This window comes from Danio rerio, chromosome 3, assembly GCF_052040795.2.
Source record: "Danio rerio strain M-AB ecotype USA chromosome 3, GRCz13ab, whole genome shotgun sequence".
NCBI classification, from domain to species: Eukaryota; Metazoa; Chordata; class Actinopteri; order Cypriniformes; family Danionidae; genus Danio; species Danio rerio.
Window position 1 is genome coordinate 15,431,836 of NC_141023.1, and position 13,631 is coordinate 15,445,466.

Below are 13,631 nucleotides of genomic sequence, written 5' to 3' on the forward strand. Positions count from 1 at the left end.
CGATGGTTTTGTCGTTTTACAGACACCCCTATTTTGTAAGCATCTTTGGTACGTTCCATTGCAGGCTTCCACTATGTTGTGTGAACGATCTACAAGCTATCCAAGATCATTGGAAGAATATTGTATTGGAAACCAGTTATTTAACTGGTTAAACTTGTTTAATTGGTTGATAACCACCTGAAATTTGCAACATATAGCATATGGATGAGATTAAACTCTTTTTAAGATTCAACTACATCAATTATAACAGTGTTAAAGGGGTAGTTCACACAAAAATGAACATTTACTCACTAATTAGTCACGGTCAAGCGTTTAAAACCTTTTTGTTTTTTCTGTTAAACACACACATACACAAAAAGATCATTTAAAGGAAGCTGAAAACGTGTACCTAACCATTGATGTCAATATAATAGGGAAAACAAACACACAAGTCAACCGAGTATCCAACATTTGTAAAAATATCTTCTTTTGTGTTTAACAAAATAAAGAAAGACACTTGTAAAGGCTTGAATGAAGTAAAAGGTGAGTAAATGATGGCAGAATCGTCATTTCTTTGGGATGAAACTATGTGAACACAAAAGAAAAAGCTCAACATACATGCATTTACTGTAGCTGTTAGTAGACTACCACTGTTACAACTGGAAAAAAGCTTTAGTGAATCCTTTAAATGTCAATGAAATGTTGAAGGAGTGTTCATTTAGCATTGCTTGTGGACGTTGAATGAGGTGTACATTGTCATGTGCTTAGTCTCATGACTCCTAGGCTCAGAGCTGGAGAGTCCAGAGGGGAAGTAAGCGTATGTTACTCACTCTCGGGTACAGACACAGCCCCGTAACAGCAAAACTGCTCGGGGTAATGCTTCTGTGATTTTCTGAACTTCCCCTTTTAGTTGTGTGACATTCACTGAGAGCCTAAATTAATACAAGTTCCACTCTGATTCAATTATTCCTCTGCACACTGCTCAGAGAGTCACCCGAGATATTATACTACCTACATTTTTCACAGGTACCATAAATTGGAATTTTAAAAAAATGTGAATAGTGCACATAAACAGGAAAGAGAAACACATTTGTTTCTTCTTTCTATATTAAAATGACCATTGTGTAAACTCAATGAACTACACAATCCTGGGAAGCAACAGATTGCAAGTGATCTTGATTAAGTAAATAGACTTCTATTAATATGCACTAGTACTCAGATGATATATTTACAAATGTTTTAAATGCTCATAATCACATTGCGGTTCTTTTTTATGGATTATGTGGTCATATATTATTTGTTTACTTTTAGGAAATAAGCCTACATTGATTTTATACAGCTTAACTTTGACTGTTCAACTCAATTCATGTTTACCGGTATCTCTATAGCGCTTTTACAGTGTAGATTGAGTCAGAGCAGCTTTACATGGAAAATTATAGTAAATTGAAACTGTGTCAGGGCAGTTTTCAGAGTTGAAGTTCAGTTTAGTTTAGAGGTTTAATTTTCACTGCTGGAAGTCCAAACACTGAAGAGCAAATCCATCAATGCGCAGCTCCACAAGTCCCATAAAATCAGAAGCATGACTGTTCACAATTGAAAATGGTAACATCAATTAAGCTTCTAATTGTTTTTAGGGGGGATAAAAAAGCACCTCTATTCATCGTATGTTCCTGTTGGGGGGGAAAAAATCATGTTTAACCTGAAGACATTTTTTTTTTTTTTTTAATCTTTTTGCCTTTATTAGAGAGAACAGTATTTAGACAGGAAGAGAGAGGGGGGGGGGGGGAAATGTCCTCAAGCTGGGATTCTATCATGGGACACCCTGACATGCTACCAGGGCCGGAGTGGGACTCTTTTTCAGCCCTGGAGTTTCAAGCCTCAGACCGGCCCACCTCAGTTCACCACTGACTATATTAAAATAAGGTTATTTCCAATTCAGTTTCTAATTACACTATCACGTCTTTTTTTGAGAAAACAGCTCTTTTAGAACTTCAAATGTTCAACAACCCTAACAGTATTATGTCTTAACAATAAAAATGAAAAAAAAAAAAAATTGTTACTCAGACAAAGACCGAAACCAGGTTGGCCGCATCATAATCTAACGTACTAACCACTGTACCACAACAGCTGTGCGTTTAATGGTGACTTATCTAGTTATATCATCATTAACCTGCATCCTGCTCACGAGGCTATGAGAAAATAGATAAAAAGAGCAGAGCTGCGTTAAAATAATGAATAAGAAGGCTGTGGTCAAGTAAATAAATAAATTATTTTTAAAAAGTGTGACTGCTGAGAGCAACCGATTCTGGAGCTAGGGACACCGGCCCTCGCGGCCAAAAAACGGACCGGCCCACCGGGAATTCTCCCGGTCCTCCCGATTAGCCAATCCGGGCCTGCATGCTACTGCACCATATGTTGACGCACTAACCACTAGGCTATTGCACCGACATCTGAAGACAATTTACTGTAAACCTGATAAGTCAAGTTAGCTCAAACTGTTTACTGAACTGAATAAACTGAATTGGCCGTAGTGTATGAGTGTGTGTGAATGAGAGTGTATGGGTGTTTCCCAGTAGTCCCAGGGTTACTGCTGCAAGGGCAGCCGCTTGGCGGTTCATTCCGCTGTGGTGGCCCCTGATGAATAAAGCACTAAACCGAAAAGAAAATGAATTAATTAACAAAATGGTTTGAGTAATGTAAAATTAATATTAAAAGTAAACCCATTGTAACTTGGAACTGTTAAGCTGACTTAATTTTTTTAAAGTCACTAATCCTTTTTTGCATTGTCAGACTATTTTAGCACTTTTGTTTTCAAAACATTACTAAAATTATTACAATATTTCATATTTGGTTGCTTCATTAAGTCTTTAAAACTTACAGTTATAGCCTGTATTGAATTTAGAGGACATGCTGGAGTCTTGAAGAGCAGGTTTATTTTAGTTACTGTCATTTTGCTAGATAAAGAAAAGCTGGGGGAATGCTAATATAATAGATGTGTATTGAAAAAGTGATTAGTTTACTTTTATTTTTTTTAAAGTAAATAAAATTTGCATAATTATAAAAAAGCCAGCTAGTCAACTCTACAGTTCCTAGTAACAATGGGTTTACTTTCATTATTTTTTGTAAAGTCAATTAGTTCACTTGTTTTAAGTAACTACTCACTTTTTACAGTGTGTGTAAAATATATGCTGGATAAGTTGGCGGTTCATTCTGCTGTGGCGCCCCCTGTTAAATAAAGAGACTTAGCCGAATGAATATGTTGATATATCCTCAAACATTTAGAATACTTAAACACTTATCAACAGTTATCAAATTGGTATGAGTTCAATTAACAGAATAAAAGTCCTAAAAGCTACTTAAGTGGTTTGATTTTGCTTCTAGCATTAGAGTTAAGTAAACAGAAAAAACATAATTCATTAATACTCATTCAGTTCGAGTTTAACTGAATGAGTTACCATAACTCTCTCATCAAGTCAAAGTAACTGTTTAAAATCTTTTAAATTAAACTAACTTATTTAATTGAGTGATTTTCCCTGTTAGGTTTTACAGTGTATGAATAATTTGGAAGTTATTGACTGATGTGACCTGGTAACATTTTAATTAATGTATTAATTGTTATTATAGTTATTTATGTATTTGTTTAGTGTTCATTCATTCATTCATTTTTCTTTAGCTTAGTCCATTTATTTACAAGTGGTCATCACAGCTGAATGAACTGCCAACTTATCCAGCATATGTTTTACGCAGCCGATTCCCCTTCAGCCGCAATCCAACACTGGGAAACACCCATACTCTCTTGCATTCACACTTATACACAACAGCCAATTTAGCTTATTCAATTCACCTGTAATGCATGTCTTTGGACTGTGGGGGAAACCGGAGCACCCAGAAGAAACCCACATGAACACGGGGAGAACATGCAAACTCCACAAAGAAATGCCAACTGACCCAGACAGAACTTGAACCAGCGACCTTCTTGTTTTGAGGCGACAAGGCTAACCACCTAGCCACCTTGTTTAGCGTTCATTTTAATTAATAAATTTTTGTTCTTGTTGTTTTTTCCTTCAAATATTAAATGTTAATGCATCATGATAAGATCAATTTAAATGGTCTGTTCAGAAAGAGGAGGGTGGTGGAAGACTAGAAAATAATGTTCACTTGTGCTTTGACTTGACTCTGTAAATTGCAGATGTGGAAAAAAAAAAGAAATATATTAATAAAAAGTATCTCCATATATGTTTAATCAAAAGTTTTTAAAGTTGATTGAGGAACAGTCTTACCTTTTTTTCTAAAACAAAAAGCAAAAACAAAAATCTTTTATTTGTAGCCCAGTTAAGGTTTAAAGTATAAATGAAGTGTAATCTACCCGGCACTACATACTATTTATTTATATACACTATATACATAGTGGGGACAAGTTTTAACTGCTTTCCGCCTGCATAATACATGATATCCATAAACAATACCACATCAGGTGATCAAATAACACTGGAACTCCAACCATAGAGTTTTTGTAACCATACTATAGTAAAGTACCTGAATTAATCGGCTGTGGTATACAACAACTATAGTAATACAAACTAATCAACCAATACTGTACTGTTTTCTACAACTAACTGTACATATCGTACTACAATATACCACAGTTTACAGTACTAACACCAAAAATATTACAGTATTTATAACATTTTGTTTACTGCTACACTGTAAAACCCAATAAGTTAAGGTAACTCAAACCATTTGAGGAAACCGATTGCAACAAACCAATTAAGCTCAAAAATTAATTCTAATGAGTGCTCTGAACTTAATCCATTTGAGTAAACAAAGCAATTTGAGCACAGTAAAACCCAATAAATGAAGAGAACTCAAACCAACTGAGCACAGTAAAACCCAATAAGTTAAGTTAACTTAAACTGTTTGAGGAAATCGATTGCTACAAACCATTTGAGTTAAAAAACTAATCTATATGCGTACTGTGAACTTACTCCATTTGAGTTGAAGTAATGAGGTATTTAATTAACTCATCACCTTCAACACTGAGTTCAAAACTCTTTTCAAATGAGTAGAATTAACTTTCAATCAGCTTAGAGTTAACAACACTCAATTAATTTGATAAAGTTGACTGTTGGGTTTTAAAGTGTACAGTCTACTGTAGTATTCATTACCAAGCGTTGTAAATACTGATGACAGTAAAAAACAACAGCAACACTTTACTAGTATAGTTCAAAAACACTAGCATTTACTATGAATTACCAGATACGCATTTTATTATGCTATATTACTGATATATGACTGATCTGACAGAGGACAGTCTGAATCCAAATATATTTACAATGACTTTTAGGCTGATAATCTTCAAAATAATCTTGTTTTAAACAGAAAATATTATTTTGCTTGTTTTAAGGAAAACTCTATTTAATTTTGACTAATTATTTCTAAAATAAAGACAATATGTTTTAATTGTCTAGAAAAATGCTTCTTGATTTAGGATTTTTTTAGATATTTGGACTAGCTACAACACAAAAACACTAAGTAAGATTTTTTTCAGAGAGTTCATAAGGAAGGTGCAAGTCAAACCATCTGAATTTATTTTAGTTTTGTACTGATTTAATATCAATTCACACAAAGAATAAAAGTAACCACAAGAGATGAGTAGAAATATTACAAATATAGCAGCAGCAGCAGTAGTAGTAGTAAAAATATTCTGGGTTCCCATTTAGCCAAATTCCCAGTCTTTCACTAAGTGAAAAGATGAATTTCCACGACATATAATAATCTAAAAGCAAGAAATTGTAAAGAATTAATTACCTCATAATCTAATCACCTACATTTTAAATTCATGTATGAGCAATACAATTATTAGAATACAATTAGGAATATAAGGATTTGTTTAACCACATTATTTGAATTCGCCAAAATTACCAAGGCAAATAGTTATAATAGTCAAAAACAAAAATATTTAAACAAAATATCTCATCTCTTCATAATAAAATAAACATAAGTGTTAAAGAGACACTTAAACTTGATAAATAAAATGGTAAACCATAAATACTGAACAATCACAGCAAACTTTTAGGTAGATCAACATCTGTAGCTTTCATGCCGAGCTTTCTATAGCCTTCATATCAAAATTTTATCGATATTGACAATGGTGTTCGGTCAATAAATATCGATACCGATTTTATCACCCAGCCCTAAGCAATGGTACTCATTAAGCTTCAGGCAGCACAAGATTTCAGCTTCTGTCATCTACTTGAATTTCAAGCCCTTGAAATGTATATATTCCTAGCATGTTTGCCTTAGTTAACAAATCAAGACTTCAATGCAAAAACCTCTAAGTGCCATCTAAAATTTGCATTGAAATTGCACATTTTTCTCACCATCCTTTGTTTATATTGAGATATTTTACTTTAAAGACCAGGAAAAGAACTTAATCTTTGCCATAAAAGTGATATTACTGAATATTCACAAAAGAGCCTGATAAAAATACTCGCTTTAGTAGAAAACTTCAGATGGCATTTAGAGATTTTTGCAACTAAACTCTTCAAATACAGCCAGGAGATGAGGGAAAGACTATAGGATACATATGCACATCAATATAGCACAATTTTTGTGACACTGTATAACAAATATTAATATTTTTACAGTACTGTTGGTTGGGTTAAGGGTTAGGTAGGGGGTAGGTGTTAATAAAATACGATTTATTGAGTAATTTAACAAATAACATACACAATACACGGTATAATTACTATTTTTACATTACTGTGACAGTTAGGTTTAGGGTTAGACGTTAAAAATACAATTTATTTAGCAATTTATTAAATAACATACATAATACGCGGTATAATTAATGTTTTTACATTACTGTGACGGTTGGGTTTAGGGTTACAATTAATGGGAATTTAGTTAAACAATATGACAGCATTTGTCTTCTTGCTGGTAAACAAGCGGGAAAAGTAATGAGATGGCGCTGAACATGGCTGACCATAACAATAAACAAAACACCTGAAACAACGTGCTAATAAAACACGGTGTGGAAAAGGTACATGTACAGTAAAATGTAAAAAGATTGGAAAAAATTCCCTGATTTGGACACACACACACGAAAAAACTGCCTGAATTTGAATCTCTGGAATAGAACATTTTTAGAATTTCATGATATTCCAAAAATGACACGTGGAATTCCTGAATAGGAGTTTAAAAACAAACAAAACAAACCATCGGATGTCGCTGTAATTCGTCATCTTTCCTCTCTTGTCTACGTGGCAGTCCGTCATCTGGTGTGCTGTACTGCTCCCTGTTGGTAATCTGCATTAAACTACGCTTTAAAACCGGTCCAGTCACTTCATTCACGCTCAAAACCAGTCTTCATTTTCGTTTGTCAGTCTCGTTGGGTCTTGTTACGAGCGCGGGTGGCTTCTTTAGAGGTGTTTACATTGTGACATCAGTGGTTCTGTAAATCTGTATTTTCTAAAAACAACTGTAGGGGGCACCCGGATTTGAACCGGGGACCTCTTGATCTGCAGTCAAATGCTCTACCACTGAGCTATACCCCCTGACCATACCAACAGTGGTCAGTACTGGAATATTAACTCAATAATACACACCGAACTCATAACGTATGAGTGTGTAAATCAATATTTACACCAGATTTATTAAAGATATGGACGTCAATCGTTCGTTCTGTTTATTATACCCAGTACCAGTGCCTTGTATTTTCTGGCATTGTCAAAATACAAAATGTTTATAGTGGAAGATATCTAAATTTATAAATGATGAAGTGCTGTCAGATTTTTTCTACTCTATGATTATATAATTTTTCCTTTTTTTTTTTAACTATATAGGTTAAAACGTTGCAAAATGAAGCTTATGTTATCAATCTTTTGACCCACTAAGTTTCATACTCATCATAAATCCAGCAGTCAGAAACCTCTTTTTCCCCTCATTTATTTATACACTTACTGGCCACTTTATTAGGTACACCTTACTAGTACCAGGTTGGACCCCAATCCTTTGTGGCATGGATTCTATGGGGTTCCATTTGTGCCAAAATTCCCATGCCTGCTTTCTGCTTTGTACTTCACATTTTTTGTCTACTCTCATTGCCTCCATGTTTAGGAAAATCAGCATTGTTGACGTAGGCTACATGTTGTCTGTTGATGTCGTCTCGTCGGTTTTTCTCTGTTTTATATTGTCATATTCTATGGGGTCATCTGATCTGTTGTCATTGTTGTCTATTCATCTTTACTGTCATCCTATAAGCTGTCGTCCTTATGGCCGTCTGTTCTGTCATCCTTACTGTCGTCTATGCTGTCGTTTATACTGTCATCCTTACTGTCGTCTATGCTGTCGTTCATACCGTCGTCCGATTCTGCATAACGTTAGTACTACTAGTAAGGCAGTGTAAACAGTAGTATGTATTACTACTAGTAAACAGTGTTACAGATATGCATAAGTGAAAACTATTCATTTTGTTTTGGCAACACTCTTATTGTTACAACTCCCATATAATAACTGCATAATTCCAGCGACGCTCCAGGGACAGACGAGTCTTCGCTGAGGCCATCTTCCAGGCTCAACCACGGCGAATGAAGCTTTGCACAAGACTTTTGGCCAGCTGAGAAATTAAAATGGTCGTGCCCAACTGAGTCTGGTTCTCTCAAGGTTTTTTTTCTTCACTCCCATCAGGTGAAGTTTTTTTTCCCTCTCTGCTGTCGCCACTGCCTCGCATGGTTCAGGATTGGTAGAGCTACGCATCGATGAATTTGCTCTTCAGTGTTTGAACTCTCAGTAATGGTTATATCACACTGAACTGAGCTAAACTGAACTGAACTGAACTTAAACACTAAAAGCTGAACCACACTGTTCCAGTTACTATGACCATTTATGTGAAGCTGCTTTGACACAATCTACATTGTAAAAGCGCTATACAAATAAAGCTGAATTGAATTGAATAATTATGTAAAAATAACAATATTATGCATAATTACAGGAAACTAATCCTAACTCATCAATATAAGTACACGTACATATATAGGCTACTCAGTATTTAAATGTATAGTTATACTGTAACAAGGACACCGTGGAAAACAGTGTATCCTTCCCCCCAGTGTATTTAATACATTCATGAGTCATGAATAATTCTACACACAAGGCCATTTCATCCTCACAAAAGCTTTTTAATCTGAAATAAACAGCTGCTTTATGAAGAGCCACTGGCATAAAATACATGCATTTGATATAAACACTGTTAACGTAGTATGCAGAAACAACAGGCAGGAAAATGAACACCCAGACAGCTGCAGATCACATGCTAGTGTTTCAGACATTAGGAAAATATACTTCAATAGTGTACAAATAAAAAAGGCAGGAAAACATCATTCAGGCGGAGCTTTTGGGGTTGATTACTACCCTGCAGGAACAGTGTTTGTGTGACAGAGGGAAGGAGGAAGTCTCATCCTGTATCCTGAATCTTCCAGTGTGTTCACATTTCATCTCCTCCATATATCAGAAAGAAGAGAGACAGAGCTTCTTCCTGAAAGATGCAACATAACACATATGAATGATATTATTATTATAAACACAAACAGATATTATACAATATGGAGAAACAAACCTGCAACAAACTAATAAATAAATACCTAAAAATAAATAAAACAATAATATTTTATGTTCTTTTTTAAATATTTCACAAATAATGTTTAACAGAGCAAGGAAATTTTCACAGTATGTCTGATAATATTTTTTCTTCTGGAGAAAATCTTTTTTGTTTTAATTTGGCTAGAATAGAAGCAGTTTTATATTTTTTTAAACACAATTTTAACCCTTTCATGCATAAATCATGAAAAACATTGTTTTATTATTTTTTAAATAAATTTAATATGACACTAAAATAAAAACCATTTTCATTTTTAGAAAATTTAGTTTTATTTAACAATTATTTAACTGTCCACATACGTAGACACCATGCAACAATGTGACAAAGTCAGCTGACAATATGGAATATTGTTTCTTTAATGGCCTGTTATTCTATTCATATCAGCTCATTTATTAAATGAAGTTTCACAAACTAATTTCGAGGAGCATGTGATATGATTGACTGCAGCTGGCCACTCATCTACACTCATTGGCAAGCCAATCGGATTGATCCAAACTCACTATAAGTAACCTAGCTAAGATCTACTCCCTTATCTTCGTTTTCCGAAGAAACCCCCCATCCACCCCTTCTCCTCCTTTCCTCTTTTGCCGAGGGGAGCTCTCGAGAACACCTGACCTCATGCTCCCCTCACATGCTTTATGGACCTGGCAGGAGCCCTGGGCTCAACTATCTCCGAGCTCAGGGTTCTCTCCCGGGACAGCATGCCAAACCTGCTAACTTGCTAACAAGTTGTCAAACAGTATCTAAGTGTGAACTCTTGAAAAACAATAATGGTACAATATAATAACAATAAAATGCATATTGTAGGAACAATAATAACAGCAGTTATATACAGTTGAAGTCAGAATTATTAGCCCCCTTTTGAATTTATTTTATTTATATTTTTCATTTTTAAATATTTCTTAAATGATGTTTAACAGAGAAAGGAAATTTTCACAGTATGTCTGATAATGTTTTTTCTACAAGAGAAAAGCTTATTTGCTTTAATTTCCGATAGAATAAAAGTCAGTATTATTTTTTTTGAAAACCATTTTAAGGTCAAAATTATTAGCCCCTTTAAGCTATATCTTTTTCAGGATAGTCTACAGAACAAACCACTGTTATACAATAACTTGCCTAGTTAATTAACCTAGTTAAGCCTTTAAATGTCACTTTAAGTTGTATAGAAGTGTCTTGAAAATATCTAGTAAACTATTATTTACTGTCATCATGACAAAGATAAAATAAATCTGTTATAAGAAATGAGTTATTAAAACTATAATGTTTAGAAATGTGTTGAACAAATCAGCTCTCCGTTAAACAGAAATTGGGAAAATAAAATAAACAGGGGGCTAATAATTCGACTTCAACTGTGTATGGAGAAAAGTTTGCAGTCAGATAAATCATGGAAAACCTTCAATGCTGATTGTAACAACTTATTATTTCCTCCTTATCTTACTTCTTTTTAAATCATCTCAGTTACAGTATTTTTAGTTGAAACTGGGTTCTTTACAGCACGCAGGAAATTATTATTTTTCGTGTAAAAGCCCTTAAAACAGTCAGGACACAGGGCATATGTAATATGTCATTTTAAATGACTATTTATGTTGATGTATTTGTTAAATGTCTGTTTTATAACAATATACGACAATTGATTACATCTTTGAAAAATAGAATAGATACATTAGCAGGTTACAGAAAAAAAGGACTTTTATGCAATCTGACTCCTCTGGTGTCCACATAGGTGGACAGTTGGGTTTAGGTGAAAAAAAACTTAATTTTACTCTAAATTTTATTTGATAGATTACTAACATATTCATCATACTTTACTGCACATACTGATTTTTGTATTTACTTCAATTGACCTCCTTGAAGACAAGTTTTTCACAGATTTGCTGAGGCATTTAAGGGTTTCCACAGTATGTCTGATATTTTTTTCTTGTGGAGAAAGTCATATTTATTTTATTTTGGCTAGAATAAAAGCATTTTTTTTAAAACACCATTTTAAAGACATAATTATTAGCCCCTTTAAGCTATATTGTTTTTTGATAGTCTACAGAACAAACATTACAAAATAACCTGCCTAGTTAACCTAATTAACCTAGTTAAGCCTTTAAATGTCACTTTAAGCTGTATAGAAGTTTCTTGAAAAATATCTAGTCAAATATTATTTACTGTCATCATGACAAAGATAAAATAAATCAGTTATTAGAAATGAGTTAAAGCTATTATGTTTAGAAATGTGGTGAAAAAAATAGTCTGTCCGTTAAACAGAAATTGGGGTAAAAAAAAATAAACAAGGGGGCTAATAATTCGACTTCAACTTTATTTATAGCCTACACCATATCTATACATCTTCTTTTAGCAGGTTTGGTTCTCCCTATCTGCACGAGGCCTACAGCATTATTATAGCCATGTAAACCCGCTTCATGTTGTGTTATTCCTCGTATACGCATTTATAAATGTTAATATTATATAACATGACAGACCTAACTATTCCAATATTACCATTTGCTCTAACCATAGCCTAATGATAAGTACATTTAGGTAAGCGCCCACCCACAAACACCATCAATCAAAACCCCCTCTTAAAAACAACACAACGCTGCTCTTCCTCCATTATTTGCTGCATTTCATCACCAACCTTTGTGTTTCGCGATCCGTCCCGAGGCGCGTCCATGTCGACACAATCACAGCATGTAGATGATGTAGGACAGGAACATGAGGCCGATGATGGCGAAAAACATCAATATCAGGACGTCCAGCATGATGAGGGAGATGCGGAAGACGTTCGGTCAGCGGAGAGGAGAAATGTTGGGCTGTGTGTCCGGCGGACTGCAAACCCTGCCCGGCTGCTCAACACTGCTGGCCGCCCTGCGAGAAACAGATGCAGCGGGCGATAATAATAGCCGCGGCCAGCTGATCAGTAAAGGGAGCATCTTTTTGTGTTGTTGTTTCTTTAATGGGTGAAGAGTGCATATGCTTTATTATAATACATGTTTTTACTATTAAAGAAAACCAAGCGATACGGCTGAAAGAGGCTGTTTTTTTGTTTTATATCAAAGTATGGCATTAAATATTAAACTGAGGGCACACCCCAAACATCAACATAAATAAAAAAAATACCATCTCTACCTGGCTCCAAAGCGTTTCGAGCTTCTTCTGTTGAACATAAAGGATGATGTTATGAAAGATTTGTAGCCATTGACTTCAATAGTATTTGTTGATCATCCTATGGAGGTTATAGCTGCTGTTTTCCAACATTTTTCAAATTTTTTTTTTTTAAAACAACAAAAAGAATCAGTCCAAGGCACTCGAAAAATGTGAAAAATTTAAAAAGCCTTTATTCACATGGCTAAATCTCTAAAAACCTACACGTTTCGGCAAGAGTATGCTTCATCAGGGTAACAGTTTTGTTTGTTTTTTCTGGATTAATATCTTTTTTTTTTGTCAAATCAACTTTGTGATTTCTGTGTGAACTATACCTTTATGTATTAATATTATGTATTAATATTTCCCAAGTGCTGTTTAATGGAGAGTTTACTAAAACATATTCATTCATTTCCATCCACAGTGGAATTAACCACCAACATATCCAGCACCTTTTACGTAGCAGATGCTCTTCCAGCTGCATATTCCAACATATTTTTAAACATAATTTAACAACTAATTTCTAATAAGCAATTTCTTTTACCTTTGCCATGATGACAGTACATCATATCTTAGTTATTTTGCAAGATAATATTATTCTCAAAGACTTAACCAAGTAAATTAGGTTACCTTGACAATTAGGCCAGAGATTGGACAACAGTGACCAATAAAAATATATTTATTTTAAATATTAATAATAATATTGACCTAATATTGACATTTATTTTTTTAACTAAAAGAAATAAGACTTTAAAAAGAATGGGAAATGCACTGAAAATCTCCTTGCTCTGTTAAAAATCACGAGTGAAATATTGGGAAAATAATCAAAGATTCTTAATATATTGGAACTTAAATACCTGATGAA

The 13,631-nt window shown here is 34.1% G+C and overlaps 3 long non-coding RNA genes and 1 other non-coding gene across 4 annotated transcripts; 1 reads left to right on the forward strand and 3 right to left on the reverse strand.

Annotated features, from left to right (window-relative positions):
* Window positions 1-1,702: 1,702 nt before the first annotated feature.
* On the reverse strand, window positions 1,703-7,281 carry LOC137490510 (uncharacterized). The gene is made up of 3 exons (XR_015480558.1): window positions 7,198-7,281; window positions 3,142-3,204; window positions 1,703-2,628 (listed from the first exon to the last, which is right to left on the reverse strand). It is a non-coding gene; the product is annotated as an uncharacterized LOC137490510 (long non-coding RNA).
* LOC147845562 (uncharacterized) lies at window positions 4,041-7,079 on the forward strand. Its single transcript, XR_015480562.1, has 2 exons — window positions 4,041-5,530; window positions 5,575-7,079. It is a non-coding gene; the product is annotated as an uncharacterized LOC147845562 (long non-coding RNA).
* A 182-nt stretch (window positions 7,282-7,463) lies between the features above and the next one.
* trnac-gca (transfer RNA cysteine (anticodon GCA)) lies at window positions 7,464-7,535 on the reverse strand. The gene has a single exon. It is a non-coding gene; the product is annotated as a tRNA-Cys (tRNA).
* A 1,602-nt stretch (window positions 7,536-9,137) lies between these two features.
* On the reverse strand, window positions 9,138-12,514 carry si:dkey-81l17.6. Its single transcript, NR_170142.1, is given in 2 exon segments — window positions 9,138-9,514; window positions 12,261-12,514. It is a non-coding gene; the product is annotated as a si:dkey-81l17.6 (long non-coding RNA).
* Window positions 12,515-13,631: the final 1,117 nt, after the last annotated feature.